This window comes from Gossypium hirsutum, chromosome D02 (assembly GCF_007990345.1).
Source record: "Gossypium hirsutum isolate 1008001.06 chromosome D02, Gossypium_hirsutum_v2.1, whole genome shotgun sequence".
NCBI classification, from domain to species: Eukaryota; Viridiplantae; Streptophyta; class Magnoliopsida; order Malvales; family Malvaceae; genus Gossypium; species Gossypium hirsutum.
In genome coordinates this window covers 57,252,878-57,268,642 of record NC_053438.1, presented here as the reverse complement: position 1 = coordinate 57,268,642, position 15,765 = coordinate 57,252,878, and the positions used below count along the sequence as shown (strand labels likewise).

The 15,765-nt window shown below is 37.0% G+C and overlaps 1 long non-coding RNA gene across 1 annotated transcript; it reads left to right on the top strand.

The window, feature by feature from the left end:
* Positions 1 to 4,818: 4,818 nt before the first annotated feature.
* Positions 4,819 to 5,829, top strand: LOC121214729 (uncharacterized). The gene is made up of 2 exons (XR_005910451.1): positions 4,819 to 5,290; positions 5,677 to 5,829. It is a non-coding gene; the product is annotated as an uncharacterized lncRNA (long non-coding RNA).
* Positions 5,830 to 15,765: the final 9,936 nt, after the last annotated feature.

Below are 15,765 nucleotides of genomic sequence, written 5' to 3'. Positions count from 1 at the left end.
TTTGATATAAACTGCTTTTGTAACTAATTATAAGTTAAAGGCTTAAGGGTCAAAAAAGCCCTTAATAAAAAATGAAAAAAATAATCAATTGAGCCTTTAAAAAAGTGCACCCTATTAAGTCCTTAATGACCAAAAAATAATCAACTAGGCGCTTCCATTAACAAAAATCGTTAGTTGGCTTATTTGATCGTTAACGATGCTGATAGAAGCCACCATGAGACATGTGGCATGTGATACGTCTAAAATATATAGGTTTTTCAAGCTCTTTTTTACTTATAATCTATGCAAATTTCGAGTATATAGACAGCTAATTGAGTCATTTTAGTTCATATTTAGACATTCGGCATAATTTTAGTAAAATGTGTAATTTTGTGAAATTAAATATTAATTTTACATAATTTTACTATTTTATGTTACATATAATTTTTGTTTACACAATTTGTTTCAATTGGACCATTAAATTAAATAAATGGGGGAGCCAAGACACATATGAACATGAGCTAATATTCACTCCATGTGGATGAAAACACAACAATTTTGACCCAGAAAATTTAAACAAGCCTAGTTGAAAGTTGGTTGCTATGAAGGGCTAGTCTGCTAGTTAGTTGGGTTGTCAAAATTGTCCAACAATGGGGAGAAGAGCCCAAATTGGCTAAGGCACAAAAATTAGCCCAAATTACCTTTAGAATATTTGAATTGAAAGTCCTTGCATGTGTGAAAAAAATCAGAAATTAGCCCCCAACTAAACCCTTGAAAACCATCCAACCCTTTACATGATTCATGCATAAAATCAAGAATGAATCAAGCAACCACTCAACCCTCTCTCCATACTTTATGGCCGGCCAAGAAAGGGAGAAATCTAAGGGATCTCCGTGCTATTTTTAGCAAACTTCCAAGTCATTCCTCTAGTATAAATACCACCTCCCATTTCTCATTCAATCATCCCTCAAGACATATTTTTATTATATTTCTCTCATCTTTCTTTCCTCTCTTCCACGCATAAGCCATATGTTTCCCCACTTCCTTTTAGCTAGCATTTCCCTTGATAAAACTCTCTTGGCCAGCTACTTTGAGGAGAAGTTTGAGAATGAGCAATCACAAGAATTGGAGGAAGCCACCACGATCGGTCTTCGAAGAATCGTTGAAATCATCAAGAGTTTCTTCTTATTTATCCTTTATTTTTGTTCTTAATTATTCAAATATGTTTGCAGATTGTTTAATTTTTTTCCCATTAACAATGATGACTTAATTTTGTTTTAGCTACAATGATTGCAATAGTTTGGTAAAATTCATTTTGATTCATGTTTATTATGTTATGTGCCTCAGTAGTTCATGCTTCCAATTAAAATCATTCATGTTATTCATGCATTAAAATATGTTTGGTTGTGTAACGCCCTAAAATTTTTATTTTTGTTCTTGCGAAGGTGTGACACAACTGTGTATCTGCTTCAGTGGTTAAGTGTTCTGAGTGTGTGAGAGGTCCCAAGTTCAAGCTAGGACTTGGGAAAATTTTGGTATTTTTATGAATAAACTCTATCTTTGGTCAGTAGGCTTTTAAGTAAAAGTTAACAAATAATTAACAGAATGGGTCTGTTGGTCTGGTGGATAAATAGAGTGTTGGTGTGAATGAGGTCCTGTGTTCAATTCTTTGTGATGGCGTGGAGACAGTATTTTTGCTCCAACTTCGGCTAAGAGTTGTGTTGGGGCAAAATTCTAAGTAGTTGTGTTTTAGTGGGTTACTAGGGAGTGATTTTAGGAGATAATGGGGAAAGGTTATCAGAAAATAATTTGATTATCTTTTTATTGCAGAAAAAAATATAGTTTCGGTTTTCTCTCCAATTACTCAAACTTTTTCTAACGTTTTCTTCTTCTTTTTTCCCTCCTCTGCCTATTTTTTCTCCTAGTTGCTGCCGAAATTTCCATTATTTTTCCCCTTCTGTTTCTTTCTTTCTTTTCCAATTGATTTGCTTGTTCATCGTTGGTTGCGTGTGTTTGGTAAGTAACGGTTTTTCTATTGTTAATCATTATTGGTTAATCTCTAAAAGGGTGATTCTTTTTTTGTGTTTAGGAGTTAATCAAAGGGCTCGTGGTTTTGAATCGACACTGTGATTGTGTGAAGTCGTGGTTACTCAAGTGAGGTAAGGGTTTTGTTAGGTTTTTATTCGAGTTCCTTCCAAAATTGCTTGATTAAAAATGAATTAAGTGATTAATTTGGAGATTTGTTGGTAGGAGTGCTTACGCATTAGAAACGATACCAGGTGTGTACCCGAAATGCAGAAAATGGGATTTGGAGAAAATTCGAAATTGCTTACTGTCGAGAAATAAGAGAAAATGATGCGAAAAATTATAGAGAAAGGAAATAAGGGTGTTATAAACTTGGAAATCAACATTCTGCACTAAAATAGTTTTGGACAGCAGTAGTAGTCTAACTTTGAAAAATCATCAAAAATAGTGGAAATTGAGTTTGAGGTTGAATAAAATATGAAATTAAATTTTATTGAGACTAGTTTTTCATGGAAGAAACAGTGTAAGCAATGAAATTGTAAGTTATGAGATATAATAAATTTTGAGAGACAAGGTTAGAATAGGTTTGGGTTCCCCTGTTCTAAATTTGGAAAAATCATCGAAATTTGTAAGGAAACAAACAGAAACATCATCTGAATTCCGTACTAAGAGATAAATGATTTTTAGTAAGGAAAGGTTGAAGCTGTCAAACAGTAGAATCGGGATAGATTTAAAGATTTTACTATACTTATTTGATAAACTATAAAATTTTAAAATTTTATAGTAGAAAGGTATTTGAGTCTAGTTTCGAAAAAATCAAGCGAATCTTAATTTAGAATTCTGTAGCTCAAGATATAAATAATTTAGTGACAATGACTTAAGTAGACAGCTTTGAATAAACATATAAGTAAATAGTGAAAACATATATAAATATTTAGCTAGCATTCGTTACATTAAAAATGGATCACACGGCTAAGGCCAATTTGGGCTGAGTGGGCCACACGGGCACACATAGGCGTGTGCGCCTGTTTTTACCGGGATGTTTCTAAGGTTGCATAGGTCGCCCAAGTCGACTTTAAACCTACTGTAAGGTCAGTAAGCGCTACTTAGACTCCTAAATGTGTGAAATTGACTGAATGATATCTTTACTGAGCATGTTAATATCTAAACCAAATATATGCACTGAAATTGCATAATAGCATTTCATCCATTGCATGTTGCATTGCATTGGGTTGGGGTTGTTATTTGGAGGAAGTGTACTGAAAGGTTTTAAGCCTAATATATTGGCAGCTCAGCTACAAACTACTGTTTTGTGCCGCATTTGATACTACTTGGAGTGTAGGGATGAATGGGTTGATTATATCCCTACATGGAGTGTAAGGTTGGACAGAGATGGTGTGTAGAGGCTGGATGGGTAGGATTTTGCTACCGCATAACTATTACTGCTACTGATACTGTGATGGGCTAAGGCCGTACTGTATTTTTGACACTATATTGAGATGGGCTAAGGCACAAACTGTCACTGATACTGAAAAGAGCTTAGGCCTAAGACTGTTCATCTGTGCACTGTGAATACTGATTGTTTGTTTCTGCGGGATTACACACTGAGTTTACGTAAACTCACCCTTTTTGTTTAATGTGCACAGGTAATCTCCAGACTTAGATGGATTGGTGCGACGGAGGACTCAGTGATGACCACAGAAATTTTTAGACTTCATGGTTTTAAATTTACGTTTTATGATTTAATTATTATTGATTATTTGGGTTGTAATTTAAGGATCCTCTGGGACTTTGGTTTTGAATTTTGGGTTTTTATTTATTTATTTTACTTTATGGATTTATACCTGCTGGTCATAGGAAATTTGATTTTCAAAAAGTTAAAGTAGTTTCTAAACGCATGATCACTTAGACTGTTTTATTAAAGCTTCCGCAACGAGGGATGTTTCAAAACAAACGTTTTAAATGAATAAAGAAGACTTTCTAAGTTCTAACAAAGGTTTACTAAAGATAATAACATGGAATGTTTTCAACGTAACAATGAGGCTTCAAAAACACTATCGTGTGACATTGCCAGATATGAACATAACGTCTAGGCTGGGTTTAGGGTGTTACATTTAATGGTATCAGAGTCAGGTTGCAAAATTCGACTGTGGATCATGGGTTTTAAATTTGGTCTTTGAAAAATTGGTTTTTAAATAATTTGAAATATTTTTACTGGGTATGTGGTGCACCAAGTCTCTGGCGTCGATCTTGTAAGTGTTCCGAAACTGAAACATTCTATGATATTCTGAAACTGATATATGTTAGGATATTCTGAAACTACTGTAGGTAGTATACTGTGAAAACACTCTAGATTATGTATATTGTGACTGTAGCAAAACTGATAGAGACTGCGATTTACGAAAGTTACTCTGAATTACTAAAACTGTTAACATAAAACATCTGCTAGTAAATACTAAAACTAAAATTGATGCATAAAAATTCGTAATACAAATAAATTTGAATAGACATGAGCACACGAGGTATTCACGGACGTGGTACTCAAGGCCGAGGTAGCGGCCGTAGAAGGTTCGATTTGAGTCCTCTTCCCTAGGTAATATACTGAATTTGAACACGAGTGAGACTCTAGTGTTGCCTACTACTGAGACTGAGTCTCTTTGTAACAACCCGGTTTTGACCCTAATCAGAATAGTGGTTTCGGGACCACAAATCTGAATTAGAAAAATATTATTAATATTATTTTGTGTGTTTATTTCGTGTGCATTTGATTGTGTAAAATTTTCGTGTTTTAATTTCGTCGTTTAAGTGTCCGATTTAATAAAAGGGTTTAATCGCGTAAAATAAAAGTTAAAGGTTAAAATTTAAAAGCACCTATTTGTAGTTGTCTTTTTAAGTGGGAGGTCTAAAGATGTAATTAGACCAAGATTTAGTTAGTGGGTGGTATATGCCAACATTGCCCTTAAGTTATGTAATTTATAATTTATTTAATTAAGGTTAATTTAGTCATTAATTAAATTATAATATTATAACTAAAATAAGTCATAAAAAGATGAATATGTTCATCTTTGTTAGCCGAATATTGGAAAGGAAGAAACCATCCATGGTTTCTTAAGTTTCGGCACTTTCATAGCAAAATTAAGATCAAGGAACGAAGAAAACGAATTTGGATCGGGGGAAGTCGAAGGTAATCGAATAGTCGATCGTGTTTGCTGATATCCGAGATTTGGAGACGCGTTACGAGCTCGGGGATCATCAGCACAGTCCATCACACTATCGACTTCTTTTGGTATTTTGTTAAATATTTGAACTCGATCTTATGGCATGTATAGGCTTGATAATGTTTTGGTTAGTTTTGAATCCTATTGTGTAAATAGCAATGTGAAAAGAGTTTAGTTTCCATGCTTGAATTTGATTATATATGTTCATAAATTGGACTTGCATTTGGAATTAGATATTAAAGTTATGTTTATGTGAGCTTGGTTTCGTAATGCCTCGTAACCCTGATTCGGCGACGGAGACGGGTTAGGGGTGTTACATTTTATTGGTATCAGAGCTACGGTTTAGTCGATTCTTGGACTAACGTAGCATGTATGAGTCTAGCTATACATGCCATAATTTTTATATCGAGATAGTGTGATGACTGCTGATGTCTAAAAATGTGTTTTCGTATAGTAATGGATCCCGATCGAGCCGTAGCCGATGATGTTGAGAGTATAGCGCCTGCTCCCGCACAAGGGACAGAGCTGGTAGATTCTCGACCGACCTCGAGTAACCAGGAGGGAGAGGCTAAACAAGCCTTCTACCAAATGATGAATGACTGGTTTACTCATTATGTCCGGACTAATCCGGTTACACAACAACCTCCACCCCCGACTAATCCATCTTCGATTCCTGTTATACCCCAAGTAAGTGATCCGATGAGATTACTTAAGCCTCCGGTTGACAAAATTCGAAAACACGGGGCCGAAGAGTTCAGAGCTACTGATGACGATGATGCTGAGCGAGCTGAATTCTGGCTTGATAATACTATTCGAGTGTTTGATGAGTTGTCTTGCACCCCTGATGAGTGCTTGAAATGTGCCATATCCTTGCTACGGGACACTGCATATCACTGGTAGAATACACTAGTATCGGTGGTTCCGAAAGAGCGAGTGACCTGGGAATTCTTTCAGACTGAGTTTCGTAAGAAATACATCAGCCAGAGATTTATTGATCAGAAACGTAAGGAATTTCTTGAACTGAAACAGGTTCGTATGACAGTGACAGAATATGAACGGAAATTTGTGAGATTTAGTAGATATGCTCGAGAGTGTGTTTCAACTGAAGCTATCATGTGTAGAAGATTTGAAGATGGGCTGAATGAAGATATTAAACTGTTAGTTGGTATACTTGAGATAAAAGAGTTCGTAGTACTTGTTGAACGAGCTTGTAAAGCTGAGAAGCTCGGGAAAGAGAAGAGGAAAGCTGACTATGAAGCTCGAGATTCTCGTAAAAGATCATTCAGTAAATCATTTCAGTCGACCTCAAGGAAATTCAGAGCGGATCATAGCCAATCTAAAGCTACTGCAGGGTTTCCTAAGTATGATCGAGATCGACCCCCTGTGAGTTCACGAGCTACTTCAGTTGCTAGCGTTGGTAGTGTTCAACAAAATAGATCAGAGTGCAAGCATTGTGGGAAATGGCATCCTGGGGATTGCAGATTCCATGATCGGTCTTGCTTCAAGTGTGGTTCAAAAGATCATTTCATTCGAGAGTGTCCGATGGTAGCTGAGCAAAACACTGTGCAGGATACCAGACCGAGTAATGTGCCAGTCCGAGGTAGACCGCCGAGACAATTGAGTAATGTAAGTGGTAGTCAGAGAGGAACCAGGGACACAACAATTCGATCTGAGGCCCGTGCACCTGCCAGAGCTTATGCCATCCGTGCTCGAGAGGAGGCTTCTTCTCCAGATGTTATTACTGGTACTTTCACTCTTTATGATACTAATGTTATTGCATTGGTTGATCCTGGTTCGACTCATTCTTATGTGTGTGAGACTTTAGTATTCAGTAAGACTTTGCCTGTTGAGTCTACTGAGTTTGTAATTAAAGTATCGAACCCCCTGGGCCGGTGTGTTTTGGTTGACAAAGTGTGCAAGAATTGTCCGTTGATGATTCGAGATTTATGTTTTCCAGCTGATTTGATGTTGTTACCATTCGACGAGTTCGATATAATTCTGGGTATGGATTGGTTAACTCTGCATGATGCTATTGTAAACTGCAAACGGAAAACTATTGATCTACGGTGTCAGAATGATGAGATTATTCGGATCGAATCTAATGATCTGAATGGTTTATCAGCAATAATATCCTCGATGTCGGCTCAGAAGTATGTGAGAAGGGGTTGTGAAGCTTACCTTGCATTTGTTCTTGATAGTAAAGTGACCGAAAAGAAGATTGAATCTGTACCAGTAGTGTGTGAGTATTCAGACGTGTTTCCCGAAGAATTACCGGGTTTGCCACCTATTCGAGAGGTAGAGTTTGGTATTGAGTTAGTACCAGGGACGACTCCCATATCGATAGCTCCGTACCGTATGGCACCGACCGAATTAAAAGAATTGAAAGTACAGTTGCAAGAGCTGACTGATAAAGGTTTTGCACGACCGAGTTTCTCTCCTTGGGGTGCACCAGTTCTATTTGTGAGAAAGAAAGACGGAACGATGAGAATGTGCATTGATTACCGGCAACTCAATAAAGTGACTATAAAGAATAAGTATCCGTTACCACGGATTGATGATTTGTTCGATCAGTTGAAAGGGGCTACTGTGTTTTCAAAGATAGATCTGAGATCAGGCTACTATCAGTTGCGAGTTAAAGACTCTGATGTGCCAAAGACTGCTTTCCGAACGAGGTACGGACATTATGAGTTTCTTGTTATGCCTTTCGGACTTACTAATGCACCTGCTATTTTCATGGATTTGATGAATCGGATCTTTAGGAAGTATCTGGATCGGTTTGTGGTAGTATTTATTGATGACATTTTGATCTACTCTCGAGACGAAAATGAGCATGCTGAACATCTGAGACTTGTGTTACAAACTTTGCGAGATAAGCAGTTGTATGCAAAGTTTAGTAAATGTGAGTTCTGGTTACGTGAAGTCAGTTTTCTGGGCCATGTTGTATCAGCATCGGGTATTTGGGTTGATCCGAGTAAAATTTCAGCTATACTTGATTGGAAACCTCCGAGGAATGTTTCGGAAGTTCGAAGCTTTCTGGGGCTCGCTGGCTATTATAGACGTTTTGTGAAAGGGTTCTCTATGATTGCGACCCCGATGACAAAGCTACTACAAAAAGACGTTAAGTTTGAGTGGTCAGAAAAGTGCCAGAAAAGTTTCGATCAGTTGAAAGCTCTTTTAACCAAAGCTCCAGTCCTAGTTCAACCCGAATCGGGTAAAGAGTTTGTTATCTATAGTGATGCATCTTTAAATGGTTTGGGCTGTGTATTGATGCAGGAAGGCAAAGTTGTAGCCTATGCCTCGAGACAGTTAAAGCCGCATGAAAAGAACTATCCGACGCATGATCTGGAATTGGCCGCTATTGTATTTGCGTTAAAAATATGGCGTCACTATCTGTTTGGCGAAAGATGTCATGTTTATTCCGATCATAAAAGCTTGAAATATTTGATGACTCAGAAAGATCTGAATTTGAGACAGCGTCGATGGTTAGAATTGTTGAAAGATTACGAGCTCGTGATTGACTATCATCCGGGAAAGGCTAATGTTGTTGCTGATGCCCTAAGTCGAAAATCACTGTTTGCTTTGCGTGCAATGAATGCACATATGGTTATGTCTGATGATGGTGCGATAGTAGCTGAGTTGAAAGCAAAACCATTATTTGTTCAACAGATTTGTGAAGCTCAAAAAGCCGATGATGATTTAATTGCAAAACGAACTCAGTGTGACTTAAATGTTGATTCAGAGTTTCTAGTTGATACTGAGGATTGTTTGAGATTCAGAAACCGATTATGTGTTCCGAAAAATCCAGAGTTAATTCAGATGATTTTGAATGAAGCCCATAATAGTCGATTTTCTGTTCATCCGGGTAGCACGAAAATGTATAATGATCTGAAACAACACTATTGGTGGCATGGAATGAAACGAGACATTTCTGACTTTGTTTCGAAATGTTTAATATGTCAGCAAGTAAAAGCCGAGCATCAGGTACCTTCTGGATTGCTGCAGCCGATCATGATACCTGAATGGAAATGGGACAGAGTTACGATGGATTTTGTATCCGGTTTACCGTTAACACCCAGCAAGAAAGATGCAATTTGGGTTGTTGTGGATAGATTGACAAAATCGGCTCACTTTATTCCGGTTCGTATTGATTATTCGCTTGATAAACTTGCTGAATTGTACATTTCTCAGATTGTAAAATTACACGGAGTGCCTATTTCTATTATTTCGGACAGAGACCCGAGATTTACATCGCGGTTTTGGAAGAAATTACAAGATGCTTTAGGTACGAAACTACATTTTAGCACAGCTTTCCATCCGCAAACAGATGGTCAATCGGAGCGAATTATACAGATACTTGAGGACATGTTGAGATGTTGCATTCTCGAGTTTGAAGGTACGTGGGAACGATATTTACCTTTGATTGAATTTGCTTACAATAACAACTTTCAATCTAGTATTAAAATGGCACCTTATGAGGCTTTGTACGGTCGTAAATGTCGTACACCACTGTATTGGACCGAGCTCAGTGAAAATAGGATACACGGGGTTGATTTGATTAAAGAGACCGAACAGAAAGTGAAAGTGATTCGGGACAGCCTGAAATCAGCATCAGATCGTCAGAAATCTTATGCGGATTTGAGAAGAAAAGATATAGAATTTCAGATCGGCGATAAAGTGTTTTTGAAAGTCTCACCGTGGAAGAAAGTACTCAGATTCGGTCGTAAAGGCAAATTGAGTCCAAGATTCATTGGACCGTATGAGATTATAGAACGTGTCGGACCGGTTGCTTATAGATTGATGTTACCACCTGAGTTAGAAAAGATTCACAATGTATTTCATGTTTCGATGCTCCGTAGATACCGATCTGATCCTTCACATGTGATTTGTCCGACGGAGATTGAAATTAACCCTGATATGTCATATGAAGAAGAACCGATTAGCATTCTGGCTCGTGAGATCAAGGAATTACGAAATAAGAAAATTCCGTTAGTTAAAGTATTGTGGCATAAACACGGAGTTGAAGAAGCAACTTGGGAGTCAGAGGATACAATGAAGGAGCGTTATCCAAACCTATTCACCGGTAAGATTTTCGGGGATGAAAATCCCTAAGGGGGGGAGAGTTGTAACAACCCGGTTTTGACCCTAATCAGAATAGTGGTTTCGGGACCACAAATCTGAATTAGAAAAATATTATTAATATTATTTTGTGTGTTTATTTCGTGTGCATTTGATTGTGTAAAATTTTCGTGTTTTAATTTCGTCGTTTAAGTGTCCGATTTAATAAAAGGGTTTAATCGCGTAAAATAAAAGTTAAAGGTTAAAATTTAAAAGCACCTATTTGTAGTTGTCTTTTTAAGTGGGAGGTCTAAAGATGTAATTAGACCAAGATTTAGTTAGTGGGTGGTATATGCCAACATTGCCCTTAAGTTATGTAATTTATAATTTATTTAATTAAGGTTAATTTAGTCATTAAGTAAATTATAATATTATAACTAAAATAAGTCATAAAAAGATGAATATGTTCATCTTTGTTAGCCGAATATTGGAAAGGAAGAAACCATCCATGGTTTCTTAAGTTTCGGCACTTTCATAGCAAAATTAAGATCAAGGAACGAAGAAAACGAATTTGGATCGGGGGAAGTCGAAGGTAATCGAATAGTCGATCGTGTTTGCTGATATCCGAGATTTGGAGACGCGTTACGAGCTCGGGGATCATCAGCACAGTCCATCACACTATCGACTTCTTTTGGTATTTTGTTAAATATTTGAACTCGATCTTATGGCATGTATAGGCTTGATAATGTTTTGGTTAGTTTTGAATCCTATTGTGTAAATAGCAATGTGAAAAGAGTTTAGTTTCCATGCTTGAATTTGATTATATATGTTCATGAATTGGACTTGCATTTGGAATTAGATATTAAAGTTATGTTTATGTGAGCTTGGTTTCGTAATGCCTCGTAACCCTGATTCGGCGACGGAGACGGGTTAGGGGTGTTACACTCTTGATCGCATGGTTGGAGTCGACACATTGTCCCAGGCTATGTTGAGGATATTGGAGAGGGTCGTTGGGCCTAATACTTTATCTGGGGGCCGTGGGTCAGTTACGGAATGACTTCGGTTTAATAGAGCTAAGCTCTTCAGGGGTGTCACTAGGGTCGCCCCTAATATGGCTGAGTATTGGATTGAGGCCACGGAGAGGATCATAGATGACCTGGATTGCACCTCCGAGTAAAAATTAAAGGGTGCAGTCTCGCTGCTGCGTGATGAGGCTTATTAGTGGTGATTTACTGTTAAGGAGGGCACTCAGCCCAAACGTCTGACCTATGAGTTCTTTAAGACCGCCTTCCAGGGAAAGTATGTGGGAGCTAGTTATGTGGACGGCCATAGGAGGGAGTTCCTAAATCTAACACACAGAGATCGATCAGTAGCCGAGTATGAGGCTGAATTCCTACGACTGAGCCACTATGCGCGAGGCATGGTGGTGACTGAGTATGAGTATTGTATCCACTTTGAGGATGACCTCAGAGATAATTTGAGAGTCCTGATAGCTCCACAGAAGGAGTGTAATTTTTTTCGCTGATTGAGAAGGCGAAGATCGCCGAGGAGGTTAAGCGCGCTGAGTACCAAAATCACGATAGGAAGAGAGGTAGGAACAAGAGGGATTCAAAGCCCTCGAGTTCTGTGTAGAGGCCTAAAAAAAGGCTAGATCTGATGGGCCAGTTAGAGCTGGGCCCCTTGTTACTGCTACTGGACTGCAGTCATGTGTCGACTGTGGTAAATGCCATCAGGGCGAGTGTTGGAGAAGGACTGAGGCGTGTCTGAGGTGTGGATCATTGGATCATCGCATTACGGAGTGTCTGTTGAGGGCCGATCAAATGCAAGCTCAGAGTTCTGGTACTGCACAGCCACAGAGGGTAGCACAGCAGCCACCTAGAGGCCGTGGTCAGGCTAGGGGTGGTAATGGCATGGGTCGTGGACAGAAAGCACTGGGCAGAGGTGCTGGACAGACTAAGGTGAGGCAGCCTGTTTTAGTTTATGCTGTACGTCGCCGAGAGAGCAGAGATGCTCCGGATGTCATCACGGGTACGTTTCTTATTTATGATGTGTCTTACACTATATTGATAGATATAAGATCTACGCATTCCTATGTTGCCTGTTCTGTTTCTAAAAACTTAGGGATTTCGGTTGAGAGTACTTCTAGTGAGGTGACTGTGCTGAGCCTGCTAGGGCAATCTGTTAGAGTTATCAAACTATACTGGGATGTTCCTTTAGAGGTTCAAGGGACGGTATTTATAACTGATTTGATGGAGCTAATGTTTGGGGAGTTCGATATGATATTGGGGATGGACTGATTGGTCAAGTATCGTGTCAGTTTAGACTGTGCGACTAAGAGGGTCGTATTGAGAACCAAGAAGGATGAGGAAGTAGTTGTGATTAGGGAACGTCGAAATTACTTGGCTAATGTGATCTCTGCACTGGTAGTTGAGAAACTGGTTCGTAAGGGATGTGAGGCGTATTTGGCCTACGTAAGTGTTTCATCTTCTGGGGATTCTACTGTAAAAGACATCAGAACTGTGAGGAATTTGATAAACTATTAAATCTGAAAATTTTATGGTAGAAAGGTATTTGAGTCTAGTTTCACAAACATCAAGCGGATCTTAATTTGAAATTTTGTAGCTCAATATATAAATAATTTAGTGACAATGACTCAAGTAGACAGCTTTGAATGAACATATAAGTAAATAGTGAAAACATATATGGATATTTAGCTAGCATGTGTTACATTAAAAATGGATCACACGGCCAAGGCCAATTTGGGCTGAGTGGGCCACACGGGCACACACGGGCGTGTGCGCCTATTTTTACTGGAATGTTTCTAAGGTTGCATGGGTCACCCAAGTTGACTGTAAACCTACTGTAAGGTTGGTAAGCGCTACTTAGACCACTAAATGTGTGAAATTGACTGAATGATATCTGTACCGAGCATGTTAACATCTGAACCGAATATATGCACTGAAATTGCATAATAGCATATCATCTATTATATGTTGTATTGCATTAGGTTGGGGGTTGTTATTTGGAGGAAGTGTACTGAAAGGCTTTAAGCCTAATTTACTAGTAGCTCAGCTACAAACTACTGTTTTGTGCCGCATTGGGTACTACTTGGAGTGTAGGGATGTGTGGGTTGATTATATCCCCACATGGAGTTTAGGGTTGGACGGAGATGGTGTGTAGAGGCTGGATGGGTAGGATTTTGCTACTGCATAACTGTTACTGCTACTGATACTGTTATGGGCTAAGGCCCAAACTGTCACTAATACTGAAAAGGGCTTAGGCCTAAGACTGTTCAATTGTGCACTGTGAATACTGATTGTTTGTTTCTGCGGGATTACACACTGAGTTTATGTAAACTCACCATTTTTGTTTAATGTGCACAGGTAATCCCCAGACTTAGATGGATCGGTGCGACAGAGGACTCAGCGATGACCATAGAAATTTTTGGACTTCATGGTTTTCAATTTACGTTTTATGATTTAATTATTATTGATTATTTAGGTTGTAATTTAAGGACCCTCTAGGACTTTGGTTTTAAATTTTAGGTTTTTATTTATTTATTTTACTTTATGGATTTATACCTGCTAGTCATAGGAAATTCGATTTTCAAAAAGTTAAAGTAGTTTCTAAACGCATGATCACTTAGACTGTTTTATTAAAGCTTCCGCAACGAGGGATGTTTCAAAACAAATGTTTTAAATGAATAAAGACGACTTTCTAAGTTCTAACAAAGGTTTACTAAAGATAATAACATGGAATGTTTTCAATGTAACAACGAGGTTTCAAAAACACTATTGTGTGACATTGCCAGATACGGCCATAACGTCTAGGCTGGGTTTAGGGTGTTACAGGTTGCATTAGAATTAGTTGTTCAATCTTAATTAGATGGTGATTAATGGGCACAATAATTGGAAGGTGCATGCTTAAGTTAGATCCTAATCCAATTAAATTAAAGGTTCGTAATAACTCGAGAGAGCTCTATTACCTTGTATAACATTAGGTTTTGTGATTTAATTGTTTCAAACCTAACCCATCCCTATTACTTCACATAAATTCTAAGGAATCCTTAGTTAAATATGGACATAGAAAAATATACATGTTTTTTCTGTATAAGATTTTGAAAGAATTTATATTAGATTCCAAGTTAATGAATGATCGAGTTGTCATGGAATTCTTTTCCTGAACATTATTAAACATGATGAAGAGTAAATTGAGTCAAGTGTTGTAAGTATTCTAGCTTATTCATGTTATTGTTGTTAAACTTGTGAAATTGCTACTAAAATCATTTTATTGCATTTCATTCATTACATTTAGGTTAATTCATTTGCATTTAGATAATTAAATTAATTTTATCCATCATTTCAAAATATTGTGTTTTCTTAACCAACTTTTAAGTTCTTAATTTTACAATTACTGATTAATAGATACAGTCCATGTGGAGACGATAACAACTATATACATTTGCACATTCCGTCGTGATCCAGCATGCCACATGGAAGGGTACTGATGTGGCATGCCACATGGAAGGGTACTGATGTGGCATGCCCCATCAGGATTTTTTTAAAAATTTAAAAATTATAAAAATATTAACAAAAATTATATTTGGATGAACTAGACATATAGTTGTCCAAGTTCATTTGAATTTGGACAACCATTTTTCAGATTTGTTTTAGATAAGCTTAAAACTATATAAAATTTAAAAATTATTAAAAAAATATATTAATAATATTTAAAAATTATAAAATATTAAAATATTAAAATAATTTATTTTAAAAAAATAAATTTTTATATATGTTTAATTTTTTATATTGAATTCAAACATTTTATATAAAAAATTAAACATATAAAAATTTTTATTTAAAAAAGCACTCTTTTAATATTTTATATTTTAGAATTTTAAAATAATTATTAATATCTTTTTATAATTTCTATATTTTATATAGTTTTGAACTCCTATAAAACAAATCCAGATAAATTGTTCCCTTTGATATCGTCAATGTAACGACTTATTTTTAGTGAAATCTAAACAGTGGTTTTGGGACCATAAATTTGAGGTCGTAAAATTTATTTTAATATCTACAGTATATTAGAATTATGGTTAACAAATTTTACCGTTTGTATGCTCAATTTGTGAAAAATGACTAAATTGCGTAAAGTGTGAAAGTTGTGTTCTATTAGCTAAAGGTGCTAAATAGCTATAGAACCTCAAAGTGGAAGTCCTTAAGTGGTAATTAGACCATTAAATGAGTTAGTGGAGATGCATGGCTTGGTCATTGAGTAATTTTTAAAGTTAGGTAAGGGTAAAATGGTAATTAGGTAATTAAAGACAAAGTAAACAAAATTAAAGCTATCATCTTCCTTATTCTCTTTTGTGCTGGCCGAATATCCCTTTGGAGAAGAAGAAAATTTTTGTTCAATCTTTTCCTTTGCATGTAAGTGATTTCTTGTCCCGTTTTTGTTGATTTTTATATTTTCGGGATCATTGTAG